Source organism: Grampus griseus, assembly GCF_964374135.1.
Source record: "Grampus griseus genome assembly, chromosome: 13".
Taxonomy (NCBI): Eukaryota; Metazoa; Chordata; class Mammalia; order Artiodactyla; family Delphinidae; genus Grampus; species Grampus griseus.
The window spans coordinates 83564920-83586713 of NC_139007.1; the positions used below are offsets into that span (position 1 = coordinate 83564920).

The 21794-nt window shown below is 34.9% G+C and overlaps 1 protein-coding gene across 7 annotated transcripts in view; it reads left to right on the forward strand.

Moving 5' to 3' along the window:
* QKI (QKI, KH domain containing RNA binding) overlaps positions 1 to 21794 on the forward strand; it is a 143683-nt gene that overhangs the window by 1026 nt on the left and 120863 nt on the right. Inside the window, exon 1 of one of the 7 annotated variants that reach the window (XM_082669308.1) lies at positions 199 to 531. The exons of the other annotated variants lie outside the window; for them this stretch is intronic. The gene's annotated coding sequence lies outside the window, so the exon portion shown is untranslated. Of the gene's footprint in view, positions 1 to 198; positions 532 to 21794 lie in introns of those variants that run through there. 7 annotated transcript variants of the gene reach the window in all.

Sequence of the window (21794 nt, forward strand, 5' to 3'; positions counted from 1 at the left end):
ACCGGCCTCGGGGTCGCTCCCTGAGGGGGCCCTCCCAGAGGTCGCCGGCGGCTCCCGGAGTGGGAAGTCCAGTGTGGCTTGTGGTTTTTTTTGAAGTTTGTGTAGCTTGGAGTACTCGAGGGGAGTAGTGTGGGGCTGGTTAATTTAAAGGAATTTCAGAGCATACCGAAAGTACTGCTGATGCAGCCGAAGGCGAGGACAAAATGACAGCGGAAAGCACTTTTTATCCTTTTGTTTGGGGAAGCGAGAAGTGTTCGGGAGTTGAACTTCACTTTTGGGGGTGGGGGTGTGAACGCGAAATACCGCGAGGACACATGTAAACGTAATCCCGCGTCCGAAAGAACTTCGGCGGAGAGCCTTCTCCCGAGGGCGCCGCCGCCTCGGCTGCTAGGACGGGAAGCCAAGACGTTTGAAAGGGCCAAGATAAAAACGAGTAGAAGTTCGCAGCAAAGCTTTGTTGGCGGAGAGCTGTGGCGAGCGAAGAATGACGAGAAGATTAATTTTGGCCAACTCTGGGATTACTTTAACAAGGTCTTAAGCAGTGACCGGGACGATTCGCGTCTGGTGGCTGTGCATTTCTGGGGACGCCTAGGAAAAAACATGACGAACAAAAATGTTTATTTTGAAAATCAAGTAGCGAGGAGTTTCTTCTGCTTAGAAGCATCACCGGAGGACTGCTTAAAGAAAACGGAAAACTGTCCTTTATAGCGATGAGCAGGGGATTTTAGATTTTTTCGTAAGAATTTTGAGAGAGTTTTTACAATAGAGCTGGGGGAAAGGAATCTGCAGGTTAGAGTTGGAATGTCAGGAAAGAACAAAAGACCGGAAATGTCTCCGTGTTAAAAGGTGGTTCAAGAAGAATCCCAGAAGCTTTTGTTGTCAAGAAAGTCATAGAAACAACTTTAAAAGTACAAAACTGTTAGCTATTACTGCGTACTTGTTTTTTTGCCTACATATGTTAGAACATACAGCAGTAGCCCATATTGAAATGGACTTTTTCTGTAGTTGAAACAGCAAATCTGCTAACACGAAATTGTTCCGGAGAAAATCTGAGCTGTCCCTTTAAGGGGTTCTGCTTTTCCTATTTGTGTTGGCATTTGAAAGATTGTGGAGGCAGAAAACTTTCTGGAATGTCAAAAAAAAAAAATTGCTGGAACTCTTAAATTGAGTATTTCCAAATGTGGGCGCTAAGGGGCGCCAGTTATTTTTTTTAAACATGAGAAATGTTTGGAGCAAAGTATGTAACATACTCAATTACCTGACCTATATTAAATTTAGTTGAAACTTAAATCATAGGTCATTTGTCGTTTTGTGTCCATATACGTATTTGAAAACTTTGAAAACACTTCCTTTCAAATTATTGGAACAATTTTATTACATTGCAGAAGTAATACGCTATATTTTCTTCTTGGCATATTTTGGTGCAGTTAAAGTTTTGGTAGTATTAGCAAAAATTTTTGTTTTTTCTTTAAGCACAGTTGTACAGAAGGAATCCTTTATAACCATTAAAATGAAAACAGGTTTTGACAATATTAGGGTTGAAGTTAAATTGCATTCTTTGAATTAAAATGTTGAATTCAAACAGCGTAGGAGATTATTAAAAAGTTTGGAAATATTTTCTCATTTGCACTATTTGAAGTAAATAATTTGAGTTTCTCTGATTAGTTCTGAAAGGGTTCTCATTTGTACTTTTATGTTGGTCTGAAATCTCTCAATGATAATTTGGAGTTGGTTCTGTTAAAAAGTTTCTAACCTTTGATTTGGTAATTTTTAATCTTCTGAATTTAGAATTCCAGTTATGTCATTATTTCTAACAAAGGTTTGTTCGTTTCTCTTCGCCTGGAAATAGTAACCATTTGAGTTTTAAATGTTGGAGACCACTGGTTGAGGATGATATATTCTAAATAACATCTATTTTTTCCCTTTCATTATGGTTTACTCCATCTCTTGTCTCAGTTCTGTCTTGAGTTTTAGCCTTTTCAACTCCCCAGCGTAAAGATTGCTTCTGTATAATAGCTAGGATGTTTAAAAAGGGGCAGCATAATGACTAGGAAGTTTGATTGTTTTTTATCAGACCAGTACAAACACACAGGAAAAGGGGTTATTCCTTAGTGTGGAATAAGCTGCTTCCTGTAATTGTTAGCCTTATTATAAACGTATTTTGACTTAAGAAGAATATTGGTTTCTGAAGTGCATCACGTTTTATCCATGCTGGGTGACTTAATTCTGAAATTTGGCAAGTTGTGCTTTACCTCTTTGTGGCCTGTCATTGTCCCAAATAAATTAATCATGACTTCTGTTTGTGGTTAGGAATTCTAATTTCCTTTGTCCATATGATTGGCTGAAAAATTGTTTTTAAATTTAGTTAAAACTGTAAATTTTACTTTAGTGATTAGTTTAATCGAGTTAAGATACTGTACTTGGATACAGTAGATGCGTCTTCTGATAATTAGAAGTTTTGAATGAGTAGCAATTTTGAAATATTTTTCAAAAGTAAGCTTTTGAAAAATTTCCTTGTCAGTTTGAGAGTTTTTATTTGGCTGGTTACCCATTTGGGATTTCTGTGCTCTGGATTTTTTTGGTTGATTAAAACTTGAATGCTTTAGACTGAACATTTTAATTTTATGCCAAGTTAACCTTTAGCCTATATTTTAACTATGGACTGTGAACAATCTTTCTTTGTTTTCTGTTTTTTTGCGGGGTGGGGGAGGGGTTGTCAGCTTTTCTCCCAAGTAGCCTCAACCTGGTTGATTTTTTAGGTTGTGAATGCATTCTAGGTTGGGCCAGTCATATGAATGACATAAATTCAGTTTATAATTCCGATACTTAATCCTTCGTTGACAATAGAGACGATTACAGATAAAACCAAGGTTTAAAAGTGTTAAACTGCTCTGCCTTTAAAGAGGAGTTTTCCACTGAACCCTGGGACCATCCATCCATGGGAAAGAATAGCTATTACTAGGGTTTTTTTTTTTTTTGGAAACCTTTCTTTGTCGTGAAAATGAAACTTAAGCAGGAACACAGGAACAGTATTTGAATGCAAATTGTTTAAATAAAGTATTGCAGTTTAGAATTGAGATGGTGTAAAAGTAAAAATAAAATCAGTTTGACTTAAAAATCCCAAATAGGGGGAAATGGAGATCTAGGGATATTAAAATTAGATTCTGATTTTTCAGTCTTAGATACGAAAATTAACGAATATATAGTGTGGTTTATGAGGAAGGCTAGCCTAAATCTTTTTATTGTGAATAACTGAAAAATCAGTGTGTGGCTCAGAAAAAGTGAGCAAACGTGTTAGATTAGAGTCTGCATTACTGATTTGAAAAATTCACTTTTTCATGGTCTTTTTTGGAGTGAGGGAGGATGTAAGTTTTCTTTTTGACCTCAATTTATTTTCTCTCCCTGTTCCCTCTCCCTTGAAAATGAGGGCAAAAAGTATTTTAAATTAAAATTTGCTTTACTAGTGAACATTTTTCCATGTTAATTTCCATTTGTTATGCATTCATTATTGAATGTATCATTCTCAGTTTTCTTGCACTTCAATTTTCTTTCTTTTCTTTTTTTTCTTTAGAAATGTTGATCAGTCTAAAAATTATATGGTTATTTCTTGGTATTGAGAGGAATTTTGCTGTATAAGTTTACTATAGTTTTGGGTCCCCCCCCCCCGAAGAAGCCTTGTTGACAGTAACCAATATCTGTGACAAACAGATTTTATTTAAGTTGAAGTAATTAATCTGTTGTTTAGGAGCAAAAGGTTGTGTTTTTGTACACACAGTGCTTTGACTTATTAGTGATAAGAAGGAAGCCAGTATTTGTAATCAGTTCTTTACATTTTCCTTTTTGCTCCTCACCCAGGAGGTGTCAGCAGCTATAGTAAGGTAATAATGGAAATGAGAATTTGTATCACGGGTCATTTATTCAACATTTATTCTGAATTTTCGAAACTCTACTCCTGTGGGCCGACTGTGTATTCAAAACGCATGTACATACTATGATGTAGGTGACTTCTCTTTCTTAACTTTATCTAGTTTACATGCTTTGTAGTAAATCTGTACTACCAAGGATATAACGTAATTGATTTAATGGAAATAGGTCTCTGCTAATCACATTTGCTACTGTGCTTGGTATGAGCACCTTTTCTTAAATGGCTTTGAGAAAATCAAGTGAAAACAAGTTAATTTTGCCTTTTCAGTGCTTTGTACGTATCTTATTTCTGTGATTATCCCCCTAGTAGTCACAGTCCTGAAGCTGATTGAAGTGCATCAGTTTTCCATAAGAACAAATGGCTTTTGGTTTACTTCTTAAGAGAAATAGATTCCTGCAACAAAAGACATGAAGTGGATCCCTCCTTGCCTTTCCTGAGCATGATTCAGATGCTCGTTTTTTGAGGCCAGTGTAAGGTTTTTAATTTGTTTTTTGACTCTTTTGGTATTAAGAGAATTACACCAGTGTGATTATAAGGGCAGCTTTTTATAATCTGACTGGAACTACGTTTAAATTTACTTGAGAATTCAGTGCTGTTAATACACTGTTTGATTTATAGTGGTGCAGTTATTAAGTAAGACTTGCTTTATTCAGTTGGAGATGTTGGAAGTGCTATGCCATTGTTAGGATTTATTTTTTGATTAAGGAGCCTACTGAGCGATTTTCTGTTACTTATATGTCAGCTGTTGTGAAGATATGCAAGGATCTATTTTAGGGTCAAGGGAAGGGGATAGTGCATGGGCCCATGCCAAGAAGTCATAATTAGAATTAGGTACCAATTTTTTATTTACATGATTGACAGGACTTAGTCATTTTCTCCAGCCCCTCCTTTTTTGACATTAAGACAGTTCAGTGTGAATTTTAAGTGCAATAATGTATTTTTTTTCTTAATGAGAACTTTTAGGAAATGCTTATATCCCTTTTATTTGAATTAGCATTTCAGTTTTAGGACTCAAAATAGCTAGATTGTTTGATGTCCAAGTAAGATTTTTACAGCTTTATTTTCATTTAACAGAAAGCAAAAATAGCATTAAACTTTTCATAGTGAGTACAGTTTGTTTTGTTAGTGTGGTTGTGTTACAAAATTTGACTATAAATATAGCCCCGGCCTGTGTTAGGTACTACTCTTTATGTAGTTACCATCATACTTAACATTGTAATATTATTATCTCATTTTGTGTCTGTCTTCCCTGTTAGAATTAGTTCATTGAAGGTGGCCACCTTATAGCCTGGCACATGTATGATCTCAGATGTTTGTTGAATTAATAAATAGGTTCACACTTTAAATCCTTTTCTCATTTCTAATTTCTCTAAAACGTGGGATTAAGCAGATAGTTTTGGCAATTAGAAAAAAGGTACGTGTATTTTTTTCTTAAAGGTGGTATTTTTTAGAAATCTTACAATATTTTTTGCAGTACTTGCCCTCAAGGAGCCTAATCTTAATTTTACTTGACTACCATCGATATGACTGAGAATTAGAAAGATAAAATTGCTTTACTTACGCAGTAGTTTCTAGCCAGTCCTTATACAAAGTATATCAGTCCATAAGTATATCAGTGCTCGTCTCAGCTCTTGAAAGTTTTGGCATTTATGGAATTATATAGGTGAACCTTCCCCTAGTCAATTACCTATAAAAGTCAACATTCAATGGATACGTAGTTCTTGTACTCTGCAAAAAGCACAATAAATATGAAAGATTCCTTGTCCCTTAAGTGCTGCTTTGATGTGCTCAGGATAAATAAGGACTGTTTGAATTGTTTTCATTTAGAGGAAAGCTGAGTATAAACATAGGTGGCTGTTACAGTAATTTAACACAAATAGCAATTTTTAAACACAGGTGTTTCTTAAAGCTAATTTGAAACTGTGCCTTTACTTAGAAGACTGAAAAATTGACATTTTCAGTTAACTGAAATTTAATGCTCTTAAAAGTTTACTTTTCTGTTTTAGCCTTAACAGCCTTAACAGTGTTTTAAAATAAATCTGTCAAGAGTTTTTAACAAATATATAGCTTGTCGAAGTTAAGTGATTTATCCAGAATTCTTGTAATTAACGAGGCAGTGACTGTATTTAATGTATTCAACATTTCCTCAGTTTTCTAAAGCAGAAACTCTTAGTTTGAAAACCCAGCAATCCTATCAAGTCTAATAAAATAAACAAAATTGTGTTTATGTTCATAATGTTGCTTTATGTATTGATTCTAACCTACATATTTTATTAAACTAAATATTGAGTCTGGTGAATCAGTTTACTGTAACATTTCTATCACATTACCTGTAAAACAGAATTTGTCAATTTGGATGCTTTTCAAGGGTGTTGAAGTCTCAGAAAAACATCAAAATGCCATTAAATCCATGAAGTGGTCCTATGCTGTATGGCCATGGTAATAAGGAAAGAGTGTGTGTGATCACATGTGTGCAAGCATGCATGTGTATAAAGGGAGCCATGCAGTGAATGTGAGCTGGCCTTGAAATCCTTGGGGGTTGGGTGCTAGGGATGGTGAAGTTCAGAGCAAGGAAGGTTTTCAAAGTAACATCTGCCTGGCCTCAGGATTGAAATGATTATATATCAACAGTGGAAAATGGAGTGGGTCTTAAATAAAACCCTGGCTTTTGGCTTTTGTGAAGGATGAGTTGTAAAGATTGGGCATGATCACCTGGTCAGTTGCAGATTATTGGAGGAACCCGTGGCTTTTAAGCTCATTTAATAGTTTAAAATATATAGGAGAAATTAAAAATGTATAACATACATATATTTATTACATTAAAGAGAAAGGAAAGCACTGGTAAAAAGCAAACTTTTAGGCAGATTTTATTTGGAACCTTGTTTTCGTTACTTCAGTGTCATACTATTTTACAGGGTCTCAAAATTCTTTTACAGAGAGTGTTTGAAGAGGTGTGTATGTGAAAAGAACTAGAAGAAATACAAAACATTTCTTCTTAGATGCAGTTGAGTATAAGGCATATTAAAGTAATACCAGAAGTTCATGGACTTTCAGAGCTACCCAGGGACCTGAGAGTTTGGGGGATGAGGTCTTCATTTTATAGGTGCAGAGACTGAGGTATGGAGAGGTTGTGACTTGTCCAGATCACAAAGCAAGGTGATCTGTTTGGTAAATGTGCCACTCCCTGAGCGGTACTAGAGAAGAAAAACGCAGCCAAGTACTAGAAAACTGCTGCTGTTGCCTCAGGTTGTGAACATGAAGGGGGAAAAAAAACAAATGGGGGTTTTGCTAATTCTGTGATATGTTGGAGTTGAACAAAATGCTGGTCAAATTTTTGGAGCTAATATAAATATATATATACACACACATTTTTTACTGGTAAATCTTTATGATAGTTAAAGGGCTAAAAATAAGAAAGTAAAGGCGTTTTAAGAGACTTTCAACTCATTCACTTAAACTTCTTAGTAACCAAAAGATAGAGCTTTAGCTCTTAAAATAACATGGTACAAATAAATCTAGTGAATATTTAGTATTGTTGGTGTTCTTTTTATTACTATTTTTAATAACTACTCAAGAGGAAAAATCATTTCTGACTGGAAGGTTTTATTTAGAGGTTTAATATTGCTAGGTGATTGGAGTCAGGAATGTATACACTTGTATCAGTTTTAGATTAGCATAGGGTGGTTAAAAGCATAGGTAGGCAACTAAATAAAGCCAGCCAAGAGGTGGATGATGATGAATTGAATGGAAATAGTGCTGCACTGGGTAGCTCCTACATCCCATTCCCGATGCCCACATCTGGAGCATCCACTGTTTCTTTCAAGTATGTGCAAAAGAATTAAGTATAAACCACAGTTAACTTGTTTGCTGGGTTACAGTAATTGTATCATTCTGATAGAATTGATTAGAAGAAATAAAAAATTTCAAACCAAGGCCAAATATAAATTACTCTGAAATTAACTGCCCCTAATTCTTTATTAGTGTTGCTGCTGTCACCACTGTTGCAGTGATGCTTCCATTGTTATGACGTATTCAAGTGTTGACTCTGTGTGTGTGCATGTGTACACAAGTGAGCCAGCATAAAGATGAAAATTAATTCCAGTTTCTGTCCATATGCTAATGAGACTGTGTTGCAAAGTAGTAACAGTTCATTGACAAATAGGCATGGGATTTAATCATGACTTGCAGTTAACTGATTAGTGGTCTTGGACATATAGGTAACCTTTCTGAACCTCAGCTTCTTCATCTGTAAATTGAGTTATCAACTGCCCTGCCAAACTTTAAATCAAAATACTCAGAGGCTGGAGAATATTATATGCAAAAGAGCTTCGTAGACTCTAAGGCTGCATCATCTAAATTCTGTCAACATTTTAAGGTTGTTTTTGATAGGATGGACAAGCAGATAAGCAAAGCAGTTTGTAGAGTATGAGAGAAGAAGAGAAAAACGGAGAAAGGTAATTTATCCACATGTGCATCACCTAATTTTTGTGTGCAGGAGAATCATTCACTAGTAACATTCTGAAAGTTCAGAAGAAGTCACTTTGAGCTGAAGTGTCTAGTAAGGTTGTTTTGAGAAGTGGAACCTGGGTTGGTATTCATAGGTGAATGGTATTATTAATCGGTATTTAATGAGGTGAATGAGGGGGTGAAGGATGTTCCAGCAGAAGAGAAAAGTGCAGTGGTGTCAGAACAGTAGTGATGGGAGATTGAAAGACTTTCACAAAGTGTGTTTAGATGAAGTTACTTGGAATGGCAAATGCATATAGAGAACTAGTGAGAATTAGAAGAGCAGAGCCAGAAGACTAATTCAGGGCTATATTGTGATGGACCTTGAATGCCAGGGTGAATAGTTCAGCTTGTTTGGTAAGGAACCATCGATGGCTTGGGTTATATCAGGTTGCCATAATGAAATCTTTGGGGGTAAACTAAGAAGAGTGTATAGAATATATGGATTTAAGGAAGTAGAATTTGGATATAATGTGGAGAGTTAAGAGTTTAGGGAATTTTAAGAAATTGTTATATTTTCTCGAAATATTTAACAAAAATATATTTTGATCTTTCTGCATTTTAGATTTAAACTCTAGAGTTTTAAAAAAAAATGGTGTTTATCTAAAAATAAACATGCATACAAATTATTTTTTCTTTACCCATAAGGCCCTAGGTATCTCTTTAAAAACTAGCAGTATTCTACATAGTGACTTCACACTGAACAAAATGGATTAATCCTACAACTAATATAATAACCAGTCCACATTCAGATCTCTGTAGTTGTCCCCCAGATATTCTCTGTGACCGAACTGGCTTGTGCAAATCAGAATCTGACTCAGGACCATTCATTGAATCTGGTTGTTAGGACTTGAAGTCTTTTAAATCTAGAACCATCCCTTTTTTTTTTTATGACATTAATGTAACTTTCTTGTCACTGGGCTTGTTCCTTTATGTCATCTGTATCTATTACTTTGGCAGTTAGATCTAAAGAATTGGACAGGTTCCAGTATAATGTCATAGGGGATACTGTGTATTTAATGTTGCATTGCTCTGGGGGCACAGTTCTGGTTCTACTGTTAGTGAACCTAAAATTGATAATCTGGGTTAGAGTGGAGATAGACTGATCCTTCCACTGTAAAGTTAGGTGTTCTTTAAAAGGTAAAGCTTTCTTTCATCAGCAGGGAATATGACTATTATAAAATAAGTTCCTAATGGAAAAGTCAGATCGGTGATTATTCTTATTAATTATTGGTTGGTTGTCAAAGTAAAGTGTTGGTTTCCTAGCTGGCTCAAATGGTGACTAATGAATTTTTTCTGTGTTTCATGATAATCATTATGGGCTCATGGATCTTCATAGACTCACTGCAATTAATATTCTTTTTGATATTCAGGTTTTCACAATTTTGGCCTGTGATAATCTAACTGGCTCTTGTGTCTTTTGAAATCTTCCTTGCTTTTTGGGACAGTTTGATGCCCCAAGCTCACCTGCCCCACAGCTAGAATTAACCCTTTCTCCAAGGTCCTTTTTAATGGAAATGGTATTAGAGATGTGAATTCAGGCATTAAACATGTTGATTGCTGTCAGGGTGAGGTTACTTCCAGGCCATTGGCCATTTTCTGAGCTAGACAGTATCGTTTTTAAATTAATGAATTCATGTTTGTATTTTCAATTCTATTTTAACATTATATTTACTTTTATAATGATATCTTTCTTTTTCTGCCAACACCAAAATATCATGGTTTCTGACAATGACAGAATTACTTATTTACTTTATCCTACAATGTAGAGAACATACTTTCAAAATAATATTACTAATAATAGTAAAACTACTGAACATGTTTAAATGTTTTTTATACATTTTAGACATGTTACAGATGATAGGTAGAACCAGTAACCTCTTGTTCTTCTGATTGTGATTTTCTTCCTTCTTTCTTTGGCTTTATTCTATCTATAGGGTTTTTCTTTTTCCTACCAAATCTTGTTTTTGACCTTTTGATGATGTCATTTATTAGCTAAGTTCTTTTGTTGTTATACTGACTGTTTCTATTAGCTTTTACCCCATGTCTAGCAGAAATCAGAGGAGAATATATTTTATAATCAGGGGTTAGTGAGTATGTATATTTATGGAGGTAAGATCCAGAGAGATAGTTAACTTAAAAGGAGAAGGTTGTGCTGTTCAGGCTAGTGATTTGTATCTTAAGCCTGAAGGGCAGGAAGAGAAGAGAACATAGCAGGCAAAGTGTTTTAATTTAGTAAATTCTTCTGAATAATATCAGTAAAAGAATAAGGATAGCTCTTTAGGCTTTAAAGTTCCTGTGAGTTAGAGAAAACCCCTAGGTAGAACTTAAGTATTAAAATTCTATTTCTAAGTAGTTGCAAAATCTCTACTGTAAAGTTTTTGTCCTTAAGAACTTTTGGTAGTAAGGAAGTTATGTTCCAGCAGATGGAGATACTAGTACACAAAAGACAGTGTTTAGTGATTAAAATGTGTTGAGAAATAACCCTCTTGCCAGAATAGGAAATTTTTCTCCTTTAAATTGTAAGAGAAGAGTTGCTGAGGAATGTAACAAATATTGGTTATTGACTTTAATATTTGGGGTGGTATGTAAATCAGTTGTGGTATTTCTTTAAAGAATTTGTCTTTTTAAGAGACCGTGTGTTAGCTATAGAAAATATATAAAATATGACTGGTGTAGGACATTGGATTGATTACAGCAATTTTCTGAAATACAGTTTTTACCTTTACAGCTTCGTTGTTTGAAGAGTTTTTGTTTGTTTTGGAAGGGGACTAAGTCTGTTTAAAGGTATTCTGTTTGTATACTATCTTTGCAATTCTAAAATCTTTAACCAGGTAATTGATTCCTGTTTATTAATCTAAGTAAGAAAAAAAAAGTGTGCCATAGTTTACCATTGCATGATAAAGTTCTTTTGGAGATTATAGTTTTACTATAGTAATAAAAAATTATCAGCAGTAAAAAGGTAATCTTATCTCAGTTTATTATAGTTTATAGCATTCCTTGTCAGGTTTTTTTTTTTTTTTTTTTTGGTTAGGTAAATATTATATAATTTTGCTTTAAAAATGCCTTGCAATTGTTAAATAAATATTGCTTATTCAAGTTCCTTCTTATGAACTTTCTGATTTGTGGAAGTATGTGTTTCATTAATAATTAATGCATTTAAATTATATTTTTCTAGTTGCTATACTGAGGTATTTTTAAATTGCCAAGTCAATCGTAAAATACCATTTTTCCTTCCATCACTTGAAGTTGAAGTCAGACATGAGAGAAGAATAGATAATTATCTTTGTTTATATGTAGAGGACCAGGGAAGAAGAGATCTACTGTGGTACCTTTGTAGAACTGTTAATAACTTGCATTTTCCCCAGACTGTTCTTTCTCTCCATTTTGTTATTCTTGAAATGTAGAGAATTGAAGATGCAGACTTTTTTTTTTTTTGGCCACGCTACATGGCTTGCAGGATCTTAGTTCCCTGACCAGGGATCGAACCCGGCAGTGAAAGCGCCTGGTCCTAACCACTGGGCGGCCGGGGATTCCCTGAAGATGCAAACATTCTAAATTTACCTTTCACAACAGGGTGGTTTGTGGTCTCTGAATCCTGGGAAACGTGGTGGTGTGAGGGCAGAGAGTTATCATAGCATACTGTCTTTGAATCTTAATGTGAATTTTTATTTTTCAGGGGAAGATTTTGTGCATACATTTTTCAGACAGTTTCTTATAGTCATTTGAGAGTTTATGAGAATCTTAAATATCTTCCTCCTAGTAATCATTAAAAATGTATTGTTATAAGGAATTAGACACATGTATTCTTATCATAACAAATAATCTTCATCTCATGGAAAAAAACCTAAAATGTATCAATGAAAAAATGAAAATCACCCATAAATCAGTGATAGTGACTCTTAACATTTTTGGTGAATTTCCTTCCATTCTTTTATTCCCCCCCCCCCATTTATGGATATGACAACATTGGGATCCTATTTTAGTAGTATCACTGAGTGTGTTTTTTTAAAAATAAATTACATCATGAGCATTTTCCCCTGCCATTTTATATCCTTTAACAATATAATTTTTATGGTAACATAGTCCGTCTTATAGAGGTCTGTTAAATTTATTAACTCTTCTCTATTGGACATATCATTTTGCTTTCAGGAAGTTGTGTGGTGATAATATCAGTGGTTTCAGAAGTTTATTACTTACTGTTTAAAAAGTCTTAAGTTACTGAGTGTTGTAACTGGGCCCTGTGAATACCTATTTCTGTAATGTGGTAATTGGAAATCAGCATTTGATGCTGCATTCCAGTAAAGTGATTGCTCTTATGTGACATGCAATTTTTGAGTAATGTCAGAGTTGCATATTTCACATATTAGCTTTTAATGACAACATATTTATTTGAAATTTTTTATTCTATTTGCAAATATTTGAATGCATACTATGTGTGGGATGTTAGGAGGAATACAACAGGGCTTCAGATTCATTCCATACCTTCAAGTTGTCTGAGTAGGGTAGATAGCATGAAATAAAAGTAATATAAACTAGAGGGGACTAAAGACTTGCTAAAGAGGTCACTTTAGGGTAGGGAGATTATGGAATGTTGCAGGAAAAGAGGTAAAAAACTTCACCTGGCTCTTGAAAGATAAGATTGAAGTGGTGAAAAGGTAAGGGAGTAGTGCTGTAGACAAAGGGAACGCTATCCTTGAATGTGAGAACATTTCGTAGGAGAAAGAAAGTAATTCTCTACTGTAGAAAAGCTTAAATGCCTGGATTTTAGATTCTGTCCTTTTGATAATGGGAGACCCATTTAAGGTTTTTCCTTTTATATCTTTCTCTTAGTTGTTTTTTTCATTTATCTGCCTCCATATTTATGTTTAGTGTATATTAATGTGATGGATTGCTATGCTTGCTACAGATTTTCAGATTTTCGTGACTTATTTACCCCCCCCCCCCCCCCCCCCAGTATTTTGCCACTTCAGTACTTCTTCTAATCTACACATACCTACTTTGGCTGGCTTTCTGTTCTGTTTTACTCGTACATTTGGATTTACTTAGCCCTTTATTACGATGCCTTTTGTTTTATTTTTTTTCTGTATTGTCTGTTGGTGATTGTGTTGGGTTTAGGTGCATGGGGGAAGAGGTACATCTGGATTAGTGAGTGTGATTTCTGGAATGGTGAGTCTAAGCTGTGTACTAAAGGTGAGTTGCTGGCATATCTTGGTCTGTATGTGTGGTATGGGTCTTTGTCTTATGCTTGCCTTTCATCATCCTCTCCATTTGCTTTTGCTCTAATGGCTTGAAAGACTGTGCTCTTAGGTTGGAGGGGAGAGATTGAAGATCTGCTAATTTAACTGTGGTTTGAGGGAGGCTTTAGGGAAGTGTTTTTGAAACTCATTCCATGTGATACTGGCTTCTTGAAGTGGTCTGAGAACAGAAGCGTTCTGTAGTCAAAGAAGTGCTGCGTATTCTTTTGTGTTGATACGTTAAATATCCAGGACCTGCAGTCAAGAATTTTCTGAAATTGCTTGGTAAAGGAATTCCTTTTTTTCTTTCCTTCTTGGAACTAGTGGTGTGAGGATATATTATGGGACATATTAGAGAGATGATTATAAAGACCTGTGGATCTAGAGAGAGGAAGGTTTAAATAATAATTGGGAATCTTAATTTTGAATGAGAATGCTGGTTCAAGTCAGTTCAAAGTACCCTTTGAAAAGATAGTTAAATTTCTTTTAGTTTGGGACTATTTCAAATTCCATCTTGAAGGAAGCAAGAAAAGTGTCCTTTCTGGCTTTATATTTAAGCAATTGACGCAAAGGGTTTCAATAGTGAACTTTATTTCAATTAGTGTATGTTATTTAAATAAAAATGTAGATGTGCTATTTTAAAAAGTATAATTCTCTAAGTAAAAACAGAATCTTCACAATTTAAACGTTAGAGTGAAACATGCTTTGAAATAGATAAGCACATAGAAATATGTTGATGTTCTAATATATGCCTGGTTTAAGTGTAAAATTTTTAAATTTGGGAACTGATGAATTGTAAGGCGAAGAGGAATTGTTAAATTTTGAAAAGAAAAATATTTGTCTTTGTTAGAGTGTTTAATAAACATTGAGATGCAGTGATGTAGTTTTGTGAGGTCTGTAAATCAGTAACCAGTTGAGTGTTTTCTGTGAACTTCTGTTTTAATCTATGCACATAAGATGTTAGCTCTCTTTGTTGTTACAGCAGTTATGCAGTCTTAATCATAAAATGAAATTTTGATGACGTTTATAATTTGCAGCAGCCTTTCAAAAGGGGGGGAGTACAAGGGTTGGATGGTAGAGTAGCATTTCACCTGGAAGGCCCAAAGGATTTTTATTAAAAATTTTGTCCTTGTTCAAAGAAAAACTCTGTAATTCAGATTTTAAAGCTGGAATGGATCTTAGAGATCACAGTTCCATCCTTTAATTGAATAGTATGTAAATGAAGTTCATTTACATGAAGTTTCATTTTCATGAAGTTTTACAGATTAGAAACTGCTGCTTTCAGAAATGGTAGCTCATTTGGCTCTTGTGACAGAAGTATATCTGTAAGTTATATTATTGGCCAGAGGGTACCTTTGGGCCTGATCCCCTCTTTGGAGAATTATGTCATGACTGATAATTTGCATAGTGTGACTACCTTCTGATATGAGTGGTCTTAATTATTTTAAATTTTATTTCATTGCTTGAAATATCTACCTAGGGTATTTTAACTTTTCCTCTAAATAAGAATAAAATTAAGCATTTAATTCACACAGTGATATTGTCATTAAACTGATGTTTCAGGTCAAAGACAGAGAAGGTTCTCCTAGGTTCTTGGTAGTCTCCATTAGCATTTTCCTGCAGGCTGAATCTAGGTCTAGGAACAACTTAGTGTATATTTGGATAAGAACTTTGACTGCCCATGTTCTATACAAATATTTTAAAGTCACTTGTTAGAGTAAACTATTCCTCTCCTCCTCCCCCCCACCAGCCTTTCCTTATATATCTAGGTCATGTGTCCTAGAACAATGTGATAAAAGTCCAAGATGAAGATAAGGGAAAGTGAGAAAGCCACTTGGTATCTTTTGAATACTCAGTTCAGATTCTCTGTTGTTGCTAGACTAATATTTAGACATGTTTATGTTTTGTACAGGTTTTAGTTTCATAGGCCAGATAGAGTAGACTTATCTAAAATTTGAAGGATGATTAATTTAGGAGAGGTGTCTTTAAAAAACACTATGTTCTTTTTTAAGTCTTGAATAAAAGAAAATATGAAAAGGGGAAGAGAGTAGAGGGATGGATAAATGGATCAGTTAGAGAAGGACGGTAATGAGGGAAGGTGAGAGTAAGATCTGAGTTAGAAAAATCCTAGGTTTGTTTTTAGGTTATAGGAAAATGTACAATTGACCCTTGAACAACACGGGTTTGAATTCCAGGGGTCCACTTATACGTGGACATTTTTCTTTTCTTTTTTTTTAAAAATAAATTTAGGGCTTCCCTGGTGGCGCAGTGGTTGAGAGTCCACCTGCCGATGCAGGGGACGTAGGTTCGTGCCCCGGCCCCGGTCCGGGAAGATCCCACATGCCGTGGAGCGGCTGGGCCCGTGAGCCATGGCCGCTGGGCCTGCGCGTCCGGATCCGCAACGGGAGAGGCCACAACAGTGAGAGGCCCACGTACCGCAAAAAAAAAAAATGTAAAAATAAATTTATTTTTTGGCTGCGTTGGGTCTTCGTTGCTGCGCGCGGGCTTTCTCTAGTTGCAGCGAGCGGGGGCTGCTCTTGGTTTCGGTGCGCGGGATTCTCATTGTGGTGGCTTCTTGTCTTGTTGCGGGGCATGGGCTCTAGGCACGAGGGCTTCTTCAGTAGTTGTGGCTCGCGGGCTTTAGAGCTCAGGCTCAGTAGTTGGTGGTGCATGGGCTTAGTTGTTCCTGCGGCATGTGGGATCTTCCCAGACCCAGTGCTTGAACCTGTGTCCCCTGCATTGGCAGGCGGATTCTTAACCACTGTGCCACCAGGGAAGTCCATACGTGGACATTTTTCAACAGTAATAAAACATGGACTACAAGGTCCATGTTTGGCTGGATCCATGGTTGCAGAGGAACTGTGGATGCGGAGGGTCGACATAAGTTATACCCGGATTATCTACCTCTTTGTTCAAGGGTCAATTTTGTTTATTTTACATGTGGTAAGGGATGTGAGAAGTGGAAGTCTTTCATTTTGTAAGTCAAGAATCTCCTTGATTGTTAACATTATTTATTGAATAACAAATATTTATTGGGTTGGCCAAATGGCCAAAAAGTTTGAACTTTTTGGCCAACCCATATATGCTGACAGTATAAAAGTGAATGAGAAAAATGGTATAAACATGAACCAGAAAGGTATATATCTTAAATTTTTAAATGCTACCTAAAAAGAGAAATACTTTGTTATGTACACATACATATATACTTATATAACAGCTGAAATGAAAGTTTCATGAAATAATAATTTGTATTACCTCTGATGTAATATAGTATTTTTCTGTTCTATTCCATTTAAAAAATACTGGTTGTGACTAATACTATAGATTGAATGGATTGTGACCTGTGTGGTTTTAGGAAAACTGATGTTGACTCCTGCTATAACTTAGTTTTCAATAAAATTAAAAAAAAAATCCAGCACTTTGCTGGGTGATGGAGTTACAAAGATGAATAAGGCATAGTCCAGTTTTTAAGGAGACATACAATGGAGTGGATAGAAATGAAATAAAAAACGCAGTACGGTGCTTATATTGCTGTGACAGAGGCATGCACAGGTTAAGATGGGAAGGGATCACATCATTTGCTAGCAGGAAAATGAAAATTTATTCCAGGTTCACATTGTATGATCTGATAATTCATCTTAATGTGAAATTTAAGTTCTCTTTTTTCCCCTGTAAATTCTAAAATGAATACAGTGAAGTTTACTTGAAAATAAGAGATATCTGAATTTTTGGTCTACAGACCAAGTTTGTAAAAGTAAATGTTAACTTTATAGATAATCTTTAAAAAAATCTAAATCTCACAAGTGAGTAGTATTGTCCTAAATACGACATGGTGACTAGCTTTAATGCCATTATTTGGGAGATATTTTTATTTCTTTTCTGACTTTTTTTCCTTTGAAGTTTATATTGTGACTTACTAAGACAGTAAAGTTAGATAGAAGTGTTATATAAACACATATATCTTTTAAAATTATCTTTGACCATTGGCTGTTTGCCCAGATAGTAAAAGTTAAGGTACAGTACAAACTGTGAACTTTTGAATGATAGGACAAAGGTGGATACTTAATTATCCAACACTGAAACATTATGTCTCTGTATTGGAATTTGGAAATATTCTGTATATTGACTTTTGTGGTTAACTGATTTGCTTGCAGTAACACTGAATGTGAAAATTAGGAAATTGGTTGCATTTTATCCTAAAAAAACTTAAAGCATGGCATTTCTATAGAATCTAATTTCATTTCTGTGGGTTACACAATTGTTACAGGTTTTTCCTGTGAGTGATAGGCTACTGCATCAGGTTGAGGAAGCTAATATCTGAGTGGATGTGGTGGTTGCCTTAGAATGATTTTGCTGTTAGCAGTGAAAAATGTTTTCCTTATAGTTCTTGTTCAGCAGGCCATGGAGTAAAGCACATTTTTATAATAAAGGTGATGAATTTAATCGCAAACTGGCAGCCAAATGGAAATTGCAGACCTTGATACTGGGAGAAAATTGCCAGTAAAGCAACTCTTGAGAGAACAAGCTTTAAATTTACCCACCCATTTCGACATTGAGGAGAACTTGGGGATCACAGGATATTTTGCTTGGTCTGTTTAGTTCAGATGAATAACACCTGAGTGTTCTATTTAAGAGTTAGAGATAGTTGGTTTAAAATTGCTTCTGCTTTGTACATAAAGCCTTTAACACATACATTTTTGTATTTTATTAAAATTCTAAAATACTGCTGCCTTTTTGTATTTCAGCACATTGGTATGCCTAATGAATTGAAATCCATTTACCACACTTAACGTTCATCTGCTATGTAATTCATGTTTCTGCCACTTATATGATGGACTACAATCTTAAAGGATGCAGAATAATCTGGGTTTATAAGCAACATTGAATTGATAGAATATCTGTCATATAAACTATCAGTTTTTGCTGTTTTATATTTAAACAGTTTATATTATAAAATTTAAACAGAATAGTAGAATTTCTATTATGGGAAATCTGGACTTTGTCACTTTTTACTCTAAGTAACTAATGCTTGTTGTTGTTTATGAATAACTTAACCCTTGATCCAACATGCGGCATTTAGGGTGTTTAACCCTGAATCTTGGTTATATTGCTGCATGTATTTTGAGGTGTACTTTCCCCCCATGATATACGTATTTGTTAACAGATATGTGTCCAAGTTTAGAGAATTATTTGTGACTATTGGAAAGTGAGGCCTTTCGGAGGATGGTAAATGTTTAGAATGTAAAAAGACCAATGAAGGAGATAAAAATATTTCTTAGTATACTTACTGAAACTACTGGGTTCCAAAGGGAAATAAGGATTTCTTCTAGGAGGTTATCAGATTTTGTTTGGATATACAACCCTGATCTGATAGATTTTATTTTCTGGGCAGTATGGTACATTTTTAGAGTAGAGCTGTGACAAGTGTGTGTTCTCTTTAAGTATAGGATTATAGAAGTGTTTAGTTTTAAAATATGGGAATTTAAATTTGATGGTTGAGAAAGCAAGAATAGAAGGAAGAAAAAAGGCTTACAAATTAATTCTCTGTTTTTAGGAAACAGTTTATTGAGGTTGTGCACGTGAGAGTGAAGGTAAGAAATTAAGAAATAGGAGTATTAGTTTTTCTTATTAAAACAAGTACCAGCAATTGTATCTTTGCCATTGAAAGTGGTTTCATTTAAATTACTTTTAAGTGCCAGATTGTAATAACATCCATATGAGAAGTAAGCTTCTATGTAATGTTGGAGATAAATTAGAACGTTCAGCCATCTCTGAAATTTGCAGAGTTTAAAGTAAATCAACTTCTTTATTCTTTTGTCAGTGATACGTGCTTGGTCATTTGGTTTATTTGGCTTAAGTAAGCTGTGGCAAGTTTAGAATTCAGAGATAGACCCTAAAGATAATATTCTTTATGCTCGACCTTTGTGAGGGAAGTGAAGTATAATCATTTTAACTGAGGCTCCTGGTCCAGTAAATTAGTACGTTGAAAGCTTTATTTTCAGTTTCAGAAAAAACTAAAATTTCACGCACTTAACATACAAGATGAAGTTAGAATAAGGCATATGGAATCTATATAAATTGTATACATACATAATATGTATGTTAATAGATTTCAACAATATTTAATATATTTTATATGATATGCTTAGTATTTGTATATGCACACATACAATGTATATAACTTATATATAACTTTAATGATATGTAAGTATTGTGCGTGTATGTGTTTGCATGCATGTGTATATATGTGTACACATCTGTATACATATAGTACTTCATTAAAACTGTACTGCTTTTCTTTAGTAGGCTGAGTATAATTAGTTGTTTATAGGCTGATACTGAATTCAGTTTCCATAGATATTGGTGGTGGTTTACTTTTTAAAAAGGTTTTTTTTGTTTGTTTTAGTGATATGCTTCCATTCACATCCAAATTTATTATTGTGATAAAGGTGGCCACGATTTAGTTCAAGATTGTTTATGTCGGAGTCCGAAACACCTGATGCACCTAAGATTCTGAGTTCTGAAAGGGTTTTAGAATTACGTGTTTGAAAAGTCACATCACTGAATTAGCTCAAAATTACAGGATTGTCAGTGGAGTGAAGTAAGGGGAGTGTTCACAGTAATATTGCAGTTTCAAGGTGACAGTGTAAGATGTGATCCTTTTGTTTGTTTTTGTTTAGATAACTATTTTAAGGTATTAAGTTGTAGTTACGTAAAGATATATTACAAGCCAGAATGTCTTCTCAACTTTCCTTCCCCCAAATGACTCATTTGAGGTTAAAATAATCTTAAAACTCCTGAAAAGTGGTTAAACCAAAACAGGTCAGATCCTGGAGCAAACGCTTTAAAGAAGGTGTTGTGGGAAAGGTGCCAGGGAACATTTGCTCCAAGTATTTAAGAGTCATTTTTAATAAGCTGAGTGTACTGAGGGGTTTCTATTTGAGTAGTTTGTAAGGTTTTCTGGATTATATGTTTGAATATTTGAGGAAGAGCTTAGTAAAAATGAGTTGGAAAAATTAAGCTGTATCTTTATTACTTTCTGCCTCCTTTTGTCATTTATAGTGAATTTGTAAGGAGTCAATTGCAAACAGTATTTGGTAGGTGCCTTTTCTGAGTATCTTTTATGTCTATAGATTCTGCAAAAAGACTGATTATAGATTTTATGTAAGAGATATTCATCCGATCAGCAAATATTATCTTTCAGACCCACCTGTCAGTATACATAATTTTACAGAGTATATAATTTTACATCACAGTCATCGTTAGTGATGATGATATGGACATAACTAATGTATCAGGCGCACACTCGCTCTCTCCATTATCTTGTTTAATCTTTCTATCAATCCCGTGAGCTGGAAATAACTCCATTTTATAGATGAAGAAATGGAGGCTGACTGAGACACTATAATGGGTTTTTTTCCAAAGACTGCACTTTCAACAGTTTATTCTTTATCACAGATTATTATTTACAGTTTTTCAGTCACCTGTAAATTTCTTAAAAAGTAAAATTGTACCTAACTTGTGAACTGATAGTTTATGTTAGTTCTGGACAAAGACCTGGAGAGGCAAAGTTTTTCTTTAAAGTTGTCTTCCGTTATATGCACAGTACATTAAATTAGCTACTGTAACCACCACTCTAAGGAAGGTGGTGGTGTGTTGACTGTGTAAATAGCTTGCTTGACTTGGAAGGGTCATTCTTTTCATAAGAGAAAAGATAGCACAGCATGTTCAGAATGTAGGAAGTATATTAAGTTTAATTCAAAACTTGTTCCATTTAATATTGACCTTCTGAAAGTGGGTTCACTTTTTCTTAAGTCTTGATACTCTGATGTCTTTCTGAAGGTTCCTGCTAATGCCCCCAGCCACCTATGAATTGGCCTGGCGTTGAACACTTTTATGGCCTTTTCCACTTATCTGCTTTAAAAAAAGTATACTGAGGGGTTCTAATGTACATCTTATCCTTTTCTTGCCTATGAAATTATCTGACTAAAGCTGGCAGATCTTGCTATACTTAGTCTTCCTAGGGGTTTGGTTTCAAACTACTATTAGGGAGGGCCTCTAATGACTGGATTTCACTCATTTTTCAGTGTGATAAGGTTAGTACAGTGTTGTTTGAAATAAGGTTG